We start from the raw sequence: 11963 nt of genomic DNA on the forward strand, positions 1-11963 counted from the left end.
TCTCTTTTTGAAAGAACCAAAGGAGCTCCTATCTCTCAGGTCAAGCGGTAGGGTATTGTAAGCCTTAGCACAGACGATGTCAGGCGAAAAATCCGACCTCACTGTTGGCGTATTTCGAATATGGATCTGTGCAGATAGTCTTGTAATTGGAAGACGCTGTTCGGATACCAAACGGAATAGATTCCTAAAAGGCGGTGGAAGCAAGCCGGAGAGAAATCTGAAAGCAAAAACCAAGCAGGAAATCTCAAACAGCGATTTCAGCGAGAGATAATCTTCTGTGTGTTTGATGATCTTCAAGGCATTCTTGTGGATGGAATCCAGTTTTTTCAGATGGGATTTGAATGTTGATTGCCATACCATTGCGCAATACTGTAAGTGGGGTCTAATGAGTGCATTGTAGAGAAGGGTAAGGATTTTATGTGGGAATGTTTGCTTCAGTTTCTTCATGATACCCAGATTCCTTGAAAGCTTTAATTCTACAGCATGGATGTGAGGAAGGAAAGAAAGGTTTTCATCTACTATTACTCCTAAATATTTTGCACATCCATTTACTGGTCGTTGAACCTTTCCACGAGACGTCACAATTCCTGTCATTTCTGGGTGAAGGGTTCCTACCCTAGAAAATAGCAGGATGCAAGATTTTTCTACATTGATGACAAGTTTGTTGGCATCCATCCACAGATAGGTCTCTTCTATGATGTTTTCAAGCTTCCGCTGGAGTGAAGGCATATCAAGTCCGCAGCAGGTAATTGTAGTGTCGTCAGCGAATGCTATAAGTTCATCTTGCTCGTTAGTAATGTCCTCAGATGTTTGATCAAGGCATAGGTTACAGCATTTTTGGTCGTCATGATTCGGATTAAGGATACGAGTTAGGTCATTTACATGGACTAAAAACAAAAGAGGACCGAGGATTGATCCTTGAGGCACACCGAATTTCACAGTAGTGTCGTTTCTTGGGTCGTCACCAATGTAGATGCACGTATTTTGAAGGTAAGATTCAAACCATTGAAGGGCTATCCCTCTCACTCCAATATGTTGCAGCTTTCCCAGTAAGATTGTATGATCCATGCTGTTAAATGCTTTCTTGATGTCAATCAATATAGCAGCTGGCAGAAGACCTGAGTCAAGTGCTCTGTTGATGAATAAGCTTAAGGATGCCAGAGCATCTTCTGTTGAATGACCAGGTCTGAAGCCGAACTGACGACTATTAAAAAATCCTTTTTTTTTCGAGAAACTGGTAAAGTAGTCTTTGTAAGGGTTTTTCAAAAACTTTTGAAAAAACAGATAATATGGATATGGGTCGGAAGTTTGATGGATCGTCATGAGGGTCACCTTTATGCAGAGGGATTATTCTTGCTTTTTTTAGTATCGAAGGAAAAACACCACTTCTTAGAGACAGGTTTATCAAATAAGTTAATGGCTCTAGGATAGAAGGGAGGACTGCTTTCAGGGCTTTCGTTGTATCCGGTCAAATCCAGATGCTGATGTGCCTTTCAAGGTCTTCACAATTAGCTCTACTTCAGTTGATGTCACAGGAATTATTGCCATTGATTTGGTGCATGCTGAGCCAAGGTAATGCTTGTAGGGTTTGTGGGGACTTTTCGCAGAATTAGATGTAATTCCTCCTATCCTTGCGAAAAATGTACTGAGTTCTTCTGCAACCTGAGTGGGTTCCGTAACAGCCTCCCCGTTGACAAAAAGTCTGGAAGGCAATTCTACTTTCTTATCATTTGGTCGCAAAACCGAATTAATGACCTTCCAGACTTTTCGTCCATCCTTCCCACTTTCAGATATTTTATTATTCACATAAATTCTTTTTGCTTTCCTCAGAACTGAATGAAGGCATTTCTTATACGTCTCATATCTCTCTAGGTTTTCTCGGTTTGGGTGGTTTCTGTAATTTGCCCATAACTTATTTTTCCTATTTATGCATATGAGTAAGCTTTCGTTAACCCATGGACATATTGGGGTATTTTTTCTTCCACGGTTTCTTGGTTTCTCTTTAAAACAGCATGCTTTATATGCAACTACAAACGCATTGTGGAAAATTTCAAAACCTTCGTTCACATCTTCATTTGCTAGGACACTGTCCCAAGAAACTTTTTTAACTCATCATTTAACAGTTTAAGATTCTCCTCTTTAGGATTAATTACTTGTAGACCCTGGTTAGTTCTTACGAGTGGAGTTGGCATCCTCGCCGTGTTGAAGGCATTGTGTATAGGAAAATGATCAGATGTGTTGCTGGTGATGACTGATACCTTCGCCGGACATAATGTAGAAAAAATGTTGTCAATCAGTGAGTGTGTACTTTCTGTTACTCTGGTTGGAATTGTAATTGAAGGGTAAAGATTAGACCCTGACATAATAGTGAGAAGATCCACTGAGCTATTTCTTAGAGGAAAGGCTAGATTAATGTTAAAATCACCCATGATGATCACATCTTGGTTCTGGTTTCCTATCAGCTGTAAAATCTGAGTTAGTATATCCATAAAAGCAGAAACAGAACCAGAGGGTGAGCGATATTTTCTCCAATCAATATCTTTTTCTTAGAAGGCCCATATAGCTCAAGGAAAAGTGATTCAAAAATGCCTTCAACATTCCGGCTCAGTTGATTGTTAATATGCACAGCATATTCATTCCTCGCATAAATAGCCAATCCTCCTCTGCGAGCTTCTTTTCTATGTAGAAAATTTGATTTATAGCCTGGGATATCTAGGAGGCTATCTGTTTGTCCTGTAAGGAATGTCTCACATAATCCAATTATGTTGGGTTGCAGTTGGTGGCACATTGAAGTTATTTCCATAAACGACGAACATAATCCTTGACAGTTAAGGTGGAGCACAGAGAACTGAGATTCAGAGTGCCCCTTGGTTAAATCTATTAAATCAACATATTTACTTCTAGGATAATTACTTTCACTAAATAACGGCAAATCATCTTCATTACTTATTTTTTCATCAAAAATTTTCTCTAAGCCCAAAAAAGAATTCTCTAACTTTTTTAACCGGTTATAATTTTTTGGCAATGACGAAGTGATTAGCCCCCGGGATGAAGGATAGGAACTCATTACTTACCTAGTAGTTTGCAGGGGACAAGGCCATATCTCGAAGTGAAGCAAAAGCCATGAGACATACACACACCCGTAGGAACTTTATTTGAACTCTGAAAGAGAAAAACAAAACAAAGAAAATGGAATATCATGGATAAAAAAAAAGCACTGAAATACACGTTTTAGACAGAAAAATGTAAGCAAGCGGCAATCAACTTGTAATGACAACTACATATAAAGGAGAAAAATATAAAATATATAGAAAAATTAAGGAATGTTCAAGAACTTAATCAACATCCGACCGTGGCAAGGATGGGGGAAAATCAACATAGAAATCTAATCAATTGGCAATCAACTTATACTGACAAAACTTATGAATGAAAGGAACACACACAATTATGACTCTGAGTCTAATTCCTCGGGTTGGATAGTTGGCACTTTAACTGGGTCAAAGCATTCATCTAGATATTTCGCCCACTGTGAAGTTTTAGACTTTTTAACATCCAACCACATTCTGACGCCTCGTTGGACAAGACGAGTTTCTGCAACTTTCTCAGCTGTCACCTTAGATGTTTTTAGCTTATACCCTAATGACAAAAGTTCCTTTCTTCTTTTACCAAGCTCCGCTGGTAGGTCCGTCGATATACTGAACCCCGTTTTCTTAAATTTTCCACACTCCTTCATGATCATCGACCGGTCAAAGCCATCTAGGCTTACACAAATAGGCTCTACAACCTTTTTTCGCTGTGTCCCATTTCAGAGGCTCAGAACACTCTCTGGGTTCTGGTCGACTAGATTTCTTTGAAATATGATAAATGGCACTCATACGTATTTGGTTAGCGTTGGATATTCCAAGCTTAGCCTCAAAAAATGAGGCTACAGTCTGCCGAAGATTTTCTGAGCCTTGCGGCGCTTCAATTCCGTGTATAATGATATTATTTTTTCTTATATATAGTTCTGTTCGTAAGGTAGAAGTCTTCACTTGGACGAGCTCAGTCTTGAGCAATTTATTTTCTGCTCTGAGTAGTTTATTTTCAGTCTGTAACTGCGAAATTAACTGTAGCATTTCGTCCATCCTCCGGTCAAAATGCTCTTTTGTCACTGCCATTACTAATTTCTGACGACAATGTCGCTTTGCCTATCTAATATACTAAAATATCATCGAGTGAAACTTATTCGCAAGGGCCCCGTTTTGTAATAAAGCCAGTTATTACTAGGGCCCGCTTTCATCAAATGCAAATCTGAAATCCTATTCAATCGAGCTTGTTCTCAGTGAAAAAACACTGTATCTTAGGGGCGTGGCTATAGCAAATTCACTTTGCACAGCGGAGAACCACACTGCTGCGGGGCACCTGGGAGAATGACCTTAAATAAAATAAAGAATCAGCTAGACTTACGTTGCATAACCAAAGTGAAGTGTTGCAGCACCCTTTGTCGGCTTCAAGTGTTGCAGGAGCAACACTCTGGTCAGGAATATAAGGAAGGAATCTATAAATTCTCATATTGATTTTTTAGCCAATTGAACATTAAGTGTAAATGTTACCGTGAATGTCCGGAATCTGGTTAATGTCCAGATTCAGCAGTGACTGTCCGAAATTTCTTTTTCTCCAATTTTATTAGTTTTCAATTTGTTTTGCGAGTCAGCTTTTTCAGTCATATGCAAGCTATGATGGTAAAATTTAAAGTTAGATTAGATGATTCTTGTTTAGGTTAGATTTGTTTCTAAATATCGGAAATGGGTTAAAAACGTAACCTAAGCTAACCTAACCAAAGGTTAGCCAAGTGGCCATATACATTTCAGAGGTGGCTCAATCAATTGGAAATCGGAAGTTCTAAGCCCTTTTTAAGAGTCAAAAGTGTTCAGAGGGCAACTAGCCCTCCTCATGCCCTCTTTTCCCTAAATACATCCAATTGAAATTTTGGGATAGCCATTTCGTTGAAATTAATCAATAATTCAAATTGTTCAAATTAAGAATATATCCGGATTGACATAACACCCCCTCTTTTCCCAAATGCATCCGATCGAATATATCCATTTTGTTCAAAATAGTCCGAAGATCATATAACAATGAGTTCGCGGTTGAGATAATCCTCCAAAGCCCGAGGCAAGGCTTATAAGTTAAACCCCAGGGACATGTAAGGTTTTTATGGAAGGGATGGCATAATAAACTTTGGAGTAGCTTCGCTTGATTGGAAATAGACAGTTCTAGTTTCATTATTGCAACTAGAAGTTCTAACGCCAATTTTAGAGTGAAAAGAGATTGGACGGCCACCTCAAGCAGGGCTGTAAGTTGGGCGATTCGTTCATTGCTTCCAAATACTATATGTCGATGAGAAAGATGGGCGTGTTTGACCTTTACTTTCGAAACTGACGAAGGGCATTCAGGTGAGCTTTTCAGAGTATGACAAGGGGAGCGCTGAACTAAATCAGAACACGTTATTCACATACGGGTTGTCAAAAGGGCTTAGCTCAGGAATGATTGAGTATTTTAATATGGAAGTTTCAGGAAATGATAAGGGTGATGATCACTACTACTACTACTAGTAGGACTATTGCCACTACTACAACAGCTACCACTAATACCACTGCTACCAGTACTACTATTACTACTACTACCACTATTACCACTAAAACTACTGCTTCTTTCGAAAGTACTACCAAGGCTGATGACATTGAAATAGACATCTGAGGAAATGTTGAGGGGAAAGTTGAACTAAATCAAAACGTATTATTTGCATACAGATTGTCAAAACGACATATCACCAATATTTTTGGAACGAATTATCCAATAAAGGTAAAACTTACGGGGCATCACGAGGGGGATGTTCAACTCTCCAAAAGGCAGCATATTGATGCTATTATTGCTGTTAATACTGCTGCTTATATTGTTACTACTACCACTAGTACAACACTGTTACTGCTACTACTTCTCATACAATTTCTCCTACTAGTATGATTCTAGTACTATTCGTATGAAGCTGAAATTTGAGAGAATATTGAGGAGGAAATTGAACTAAATCAAAACACACTATGTGCATTCAAAGCGTGCGTAGCTGTGTTGGCCTCAGACGGCTTGGTGCTGCAGTGAGTTGTTGGCAGTAGTAGTAGTACCATGTGGAAGCAGATCGCCAAAATGGAGAATATCAAGAATGGATTTGAGTGATAAGTTGGAACTTTCAGATAATGCTTAAAGGGGACAATTAATTGACCAAAATACAATAGGCGCACGCTACTACTAATAATACTATCATTGCTACTTTTACTACTACTACTACCACTATAATTACTACTTCTATTGCAACTACTTGTAAGACTAAAAGTATTAAGAGGAAAATTTCAGGAAGAATATGTATATACAGTCGATCCAACGGGAATATCGGCAGTGGCTTAGCAATGGTTAATTGTATCAGGTTGAAACTTCAAGGACTTGATGAGAGGGATGTTCAACTGACCAAAAGCAATGTGGTAATATTACTGCTGCAACTAGAACTAGTAGTATTACTGTTGTTACTACTAATAGTATTAATACTACAGATGGGGAGTGAACAGAATCACAATACGCCGTCTATATGAAGGTTATCGAAAGGGCGTATCAGCAATATCTTAGGAACGGTTTGGTGTGTGAAGTTGAAACTTGCACATCTTTTTGTAGGGGACATTGAACTAACCAAAAGAACATATTTGCATCCTAAAACTACAGCTTCCACTCGTACTACTACTGCTAATACTATTACTACTTCTACTACTACAGTACTGGTATTAAAGCTAAGACTACTATTATTAATTCTACTGCTACTACTTCTACTATTACTACTAAAACTAAGGGTATTAAAGACAAAAATTTGAGAAATTTCGAAATAGTATTGACCTAAATCAAAACGCAATATGCATATACAGGTTGTCAAGAGGATGTATCAGCAATGATTCAGGAACGTTTTATGGTATTAATCTGAGACTTTCAGAGTGTGTTGAGTATTATAGGCCACGCAGCAATATCATAGATATTAATATGATAGAAACTTTTAAAGGAGCAAATTCTATTGGAATTTAAGTTCTAGTGTCCTTTTCAATAGCTAAAAGTGATTGGAGGACAAGCAGCCCTCCTCCAAAGCACATTAATTTTACAAACACACGCTATCAAAACTTTGATTTAACCATTTTGTTCAGCATAGTTGAGCGATCCACTAACTGGGTCTCAAGGGATAGTGAGTATGTCAACCCTGCACTCTTACGCAATTTGCCCATTATGCTTTAAAACTAATTGTTGCTTTAAAATTAAATTAAAAGGCTCTGTGTGTATTTTGGTTGCTAATAAGACATCTCAGCAATATCCCATGAACGACTCAGTATTAAGTTGAAATTTTTAGGACTACTACTATTACTACTTATGCTCTTACAGTGTAAGCAAATCAAAAGAATTTAAGTGTATATAGGTTGCCAAAGAGCACAGATACAATTTTTTTTGGAATATTATTAAGTTTTCTGGTCAACTTGAGGAGGTAAATACTGAATTAAGCAATACTATGCGTGTCCAGATTTTATAATGGGTATATGTTGTTAAAAACTTTTTGAAAAATTTCCTAAAACGAACAAATAGTAAGCCCAACTTTGGAGTCTTATAACAAAAAAAAAAAAAAAAAAAAAGATTAAAAATATTATTTTATTTTTCCATGAAAGAGACTATGTCTATAGAAAACGAATAGAAATTAATTTTCAAGGAGCAATAAGTTATTCAAGGAAAAGTGAAGGGGTTCCATTAAACCCAAAATGAGGAAAAATAAATTCAAATAATCTTCCAAGCATAAAACTACCACAAATCCTCAGAAATGAATTAATGAAACCTAAAACGAACAGAGATTACAATAAACAACCGAGTTCACTCAAAACGAGATGAAATTAACATGAGTAAGACTGACATCCCCCATGACTTCTGAAGACAAGAACAAAATTTGCAATTTAATAATAAAAAAAATGAATGGGGTTGAAAGTTTAATAAACATTTAGTGATATTTATTCCTTAAAGTCTTAATATCTTTTTATTTATTTAAATTAAAAAGTGAAAAAATTTGAAACATATTTTGTTTTCAGTCTTCTATCGTTTTTCATGGGCTTGTTTTTCTTTTTTAATAATTTTTTTTTTTACAGAAATATCATCGACTTTTGAAAATTCTAGTATAAGCCGTAGTTTTCTTGTGTGACACCGAACCAGTATTTTGACTCAAAAAGTACTAAACAAAATTCTAAACACGCTAATATTCTACATAAAACAACATTGACCAGTGTTTACTCTGTGTGGCGCATGACACCCACGAACGAGTATGACATACAGTAAGCAGATATCACTTATAAATTGGGCATAACTAAATGAGTAGGGGATCAGTTTAAAACTTCTTATGAAATTTCACCACTCTATGATGAGTAATAGTTAAGTTATAGTTCACAGCTCAGTCCCCATCTGAAATTTCGATTGTTCTATTTATTTTTATTTTTTTCATTTGGAGCTATGCTCTTCTAAAACCTGCATGGTATATTTACCAATATTGCCGCATCTCTTACCCGTCCTGGTACTGGATACAGGGAAATACACTGGAATTTTAAATCTTGGGTCACTGATAAAATAAATCTAAAAGGTTTATAATTTATTATTAAAAGGGGTTAGGCGAAAAGCCCGCAGGACTTTTCCAAAAATTAATTACATAAAATTATCCGAAAAAGAAGTTTTTTAAAGAAAAGTCAGGCCCATATTAAGCCACCAGCAGAAATAAATTCCTATTTAAGAATAAAGGAAACCCAAAACGAACAGGAATTGAAATAAACCATCATAGAATACAGAGATAGAAGGTCTTAATATAGATGCTTAAATAAGTCTTAAAAACTAGTGAAAATTAAATTGAATGTTCAAGTCAAGCTTAAAAAAAAAAAAATATTACAAAAGGGATTTTGGATACTGCCCTATTGCCCCCTTCCCTAACCGTAAAAGTCTAGAGTTTATTGCATCGTTTTCGTTTTATTGAAAACTATATGCATCTTGAACATTATGCTTTTGTTTTTCATAGCATCACCGACAAATAAATATAAAATCACAGTATCAATCAAGATGACTAGAAAGAAGTAACAAAAATAAACTGAATTCTTAACATATAATAATATTAGTTCCTGGAAACTGAGCAATTCAAAATTTTATTTCGCAGTCATTTCCACTTTTATTTTCCAATGTTTTAAATATAAAAGAAAATATTTGTGATATATTTCGTTTCAGAAAAGCGCAAATGACGCAACCAGCTTTAGACTTTTACGGTAAGGGAAAGAGGGAAAAAGCAGTAGCCAAACTCGTGTTTGTAGCGATTTTTGTTCGTTTTAAGTTTGACCTGAAAATTCAATTTAATTTTTTCTCATTTTCAGATTCGTTTATTAATCTATCTCGAGAGACATGGCTATTAGATCTTGTGACTATTCTGAATCAAATGATTTTTTTTTTAGATTTCATTCAATGCAAAGGAGGACATCCAAAAACGGAGGAGGGATGCTTGTTGCTCTACGTTACTTTTTCAACTTCCCTTAAAATGTGATGTTAAAGTTCCAACTTAATACCCTTAGACATTCCTTAGATATTGCTATTGTAGTCTTTTGACAACTCTTCCGTAGATAGTGTGTTTTGATTTTGTACGACATCCTCCTCAATAATTGCTAAAGGTTTTTATCTTAATACCTTTAGTCTTTTTAGAAAGACTAGTCTTTCTTAGACTAGTCTTAGTAAGTCTTAGAAAGACTTAGTCTTTTCATCCATGGACATAGTTATTCCAATGTTCGACTAATTTGAACAGAACCAATTTGAAAAATTTTGAATATTCAAAAATTTTGTTCAGATTTTTTTGGGTTGATTGCAGCTAAAAAAGGCATGAGTAAGGACTGGTTACCCTCAGATCATTTTTCGACTTTCCCCTCAGCATGCCCTGAAACTTTGAACTTAATACCCTCAGCAGTTCTGGAGCAGTTTTTACTAACGATAATTCCTGTAATTAAAAAGGATAAATTGTATAATTTACATTCATTGCCCTTGGGTTTTGGGAGGCATTGCATCCCCAGAGGCATAGTTACTAGACCGTTTGAACAAAATCACTTCTTCAGAATTTTTATCAGTATTGAGAGGAGGGAGCATGTAAAAAGGGCAACGGGGCTTGTGAACCTCTAACCACTGTTCAACATCCCCTGTAAGTGTCAACTTAATATCCTCAGCCGTTCTTAGACATTGCTGATACACCCTTTTGACAGCCAGCAGGCACATAGTATGTTTTGATTGAGTTCGGTATTCCTTTCCAAAGCTGTGGAGGGTTATATCATCCTCATAGACATAATTACTTTACCTTTAGACTTTTTTTTCAACAAGATTGTTATTTCAAAACTTTAATCGAATGTATTTAGAGACAGATCAGCTAAAAAGGACACGAGAGGAGGCTGGCAAGCCTTCAACCACTTTAAACATCCCCCTAGACACGTCCTAAAAGTTTCAACTCAATACCCTCAGCCGTTCATAAGATATTGTAGATCCGCCTTTGAGACAAAACTGGATGAACACAGTGGCTTTTGATTTAGTTTAAGATACCCCTCAAAATTCTCTTAAGTTTTGGAAGTTTCATTTTAATACACTTGACCTTTTCAGATACATCCAGAATAAAAACGTCCTTGTTTTCTTAACGATAAATCCTGCATGTAAATAATAGATACATTGCATAGCTTAAAATACTTGCCCCAGACTATGGAGGTGAGGCATCCCTGGAGGTATAGCTATTAGACTGTAGCAAGAGGGGGCACATAAAAAGGGGTAAGGACGGGGAGGAGCTGTTCACCCTCTAATTTCTCTTTAACATCCCCTCAACATACCTTGAGAGTTTCAACTTAACACTCTCAGCCTTTTTTTTAGATATTGCTCATATTCTCCTTTCACAACCAGCAAGGACAAAGCGTGTTTGACATCCCTCTCAACATTTCATTGAGATAGTACCTCTAACATACCCTCTTTTAATAAAAGCTTATTTGTTATTAATTAAAAGCTTATTTGTTTGCCATAGACAACTTGCATAACTTACAGCCCTTGAACCGGTGGCAGGAGAAGGAGGGGGATTGTGAACAGCAGAGGTATACTTTTTTTCTTTGGACTATTTTGAAAAAAGGACTATTTTAAAATTTTGATCGGATGCAATTGGGGAAAAAAAGGGCGTGGAACAGTTGCCTTCTGATCACTTAGACTCTTAAAAAGGGCACGGGAGCTTTCAATTTCCGATCGAATGAGCTCCCTCAAAAATTCCGAAGTCTATACGACCACTCTTCTATAGAACTTTATATATTAACAATGGTTAACTTGCAAAACATACAGCTTTTGCCCAGGGGTTGATAACCTCAGAGGCATGGTTATTTGAGCTTTGGACTATTTCAAACAAAAGGCAATCTTGAAATTTTGACCGGATGTATTTGGATAAAAGGGAGAATACAGAGAGGGGGGGGGGCTGGTTGCCCTCCAGCCATTTTTGATTCTTAAAAAGGGAAATAGAACTTTCGATCTCCTCCGAAGTTTTCTCCGAGATTTATACAATCACCCTTTCCATTAAAACGTTGTACGTTGACAATGGGCAACTTTAATATCTTACAACCCTTTCCCCGGTGACTGTGGTGTTTTTTCAGCCCTGGAGACAAAGTCTTTTGTCCTTTGGACTATTCTGAACAAGACACCTCTCAAAACTTTGACCTGATTCTTTTGGGGAATATATTGCTAGGTATATACTGCATCAATTGTCGGCACATTTCGGCAAAAATTATTTACGTGCCTTCTTAATTAGCTTTGGTCGAATATTGCTTCTTCTTAAAAACAATTGTGTAAAAAACTCGGCAGTTGATTAATATAATCCCACAGGAAAA

The sequence above is a fragment of the Artemia franciscana genome, unplaced genomic scaffold (genome assembly GCF_032884065.1).
Source record: "Artemia franciscana unplaced genomic scaffold, ASM3288406v1 Scaffold_289, whole genome shotgun sequence".
NCBI lineage: Eukaryota > Metazoa > Arthropoda > Branchiopoda > Anostraca > Artemiidae > Artemia > Artemia franciscana.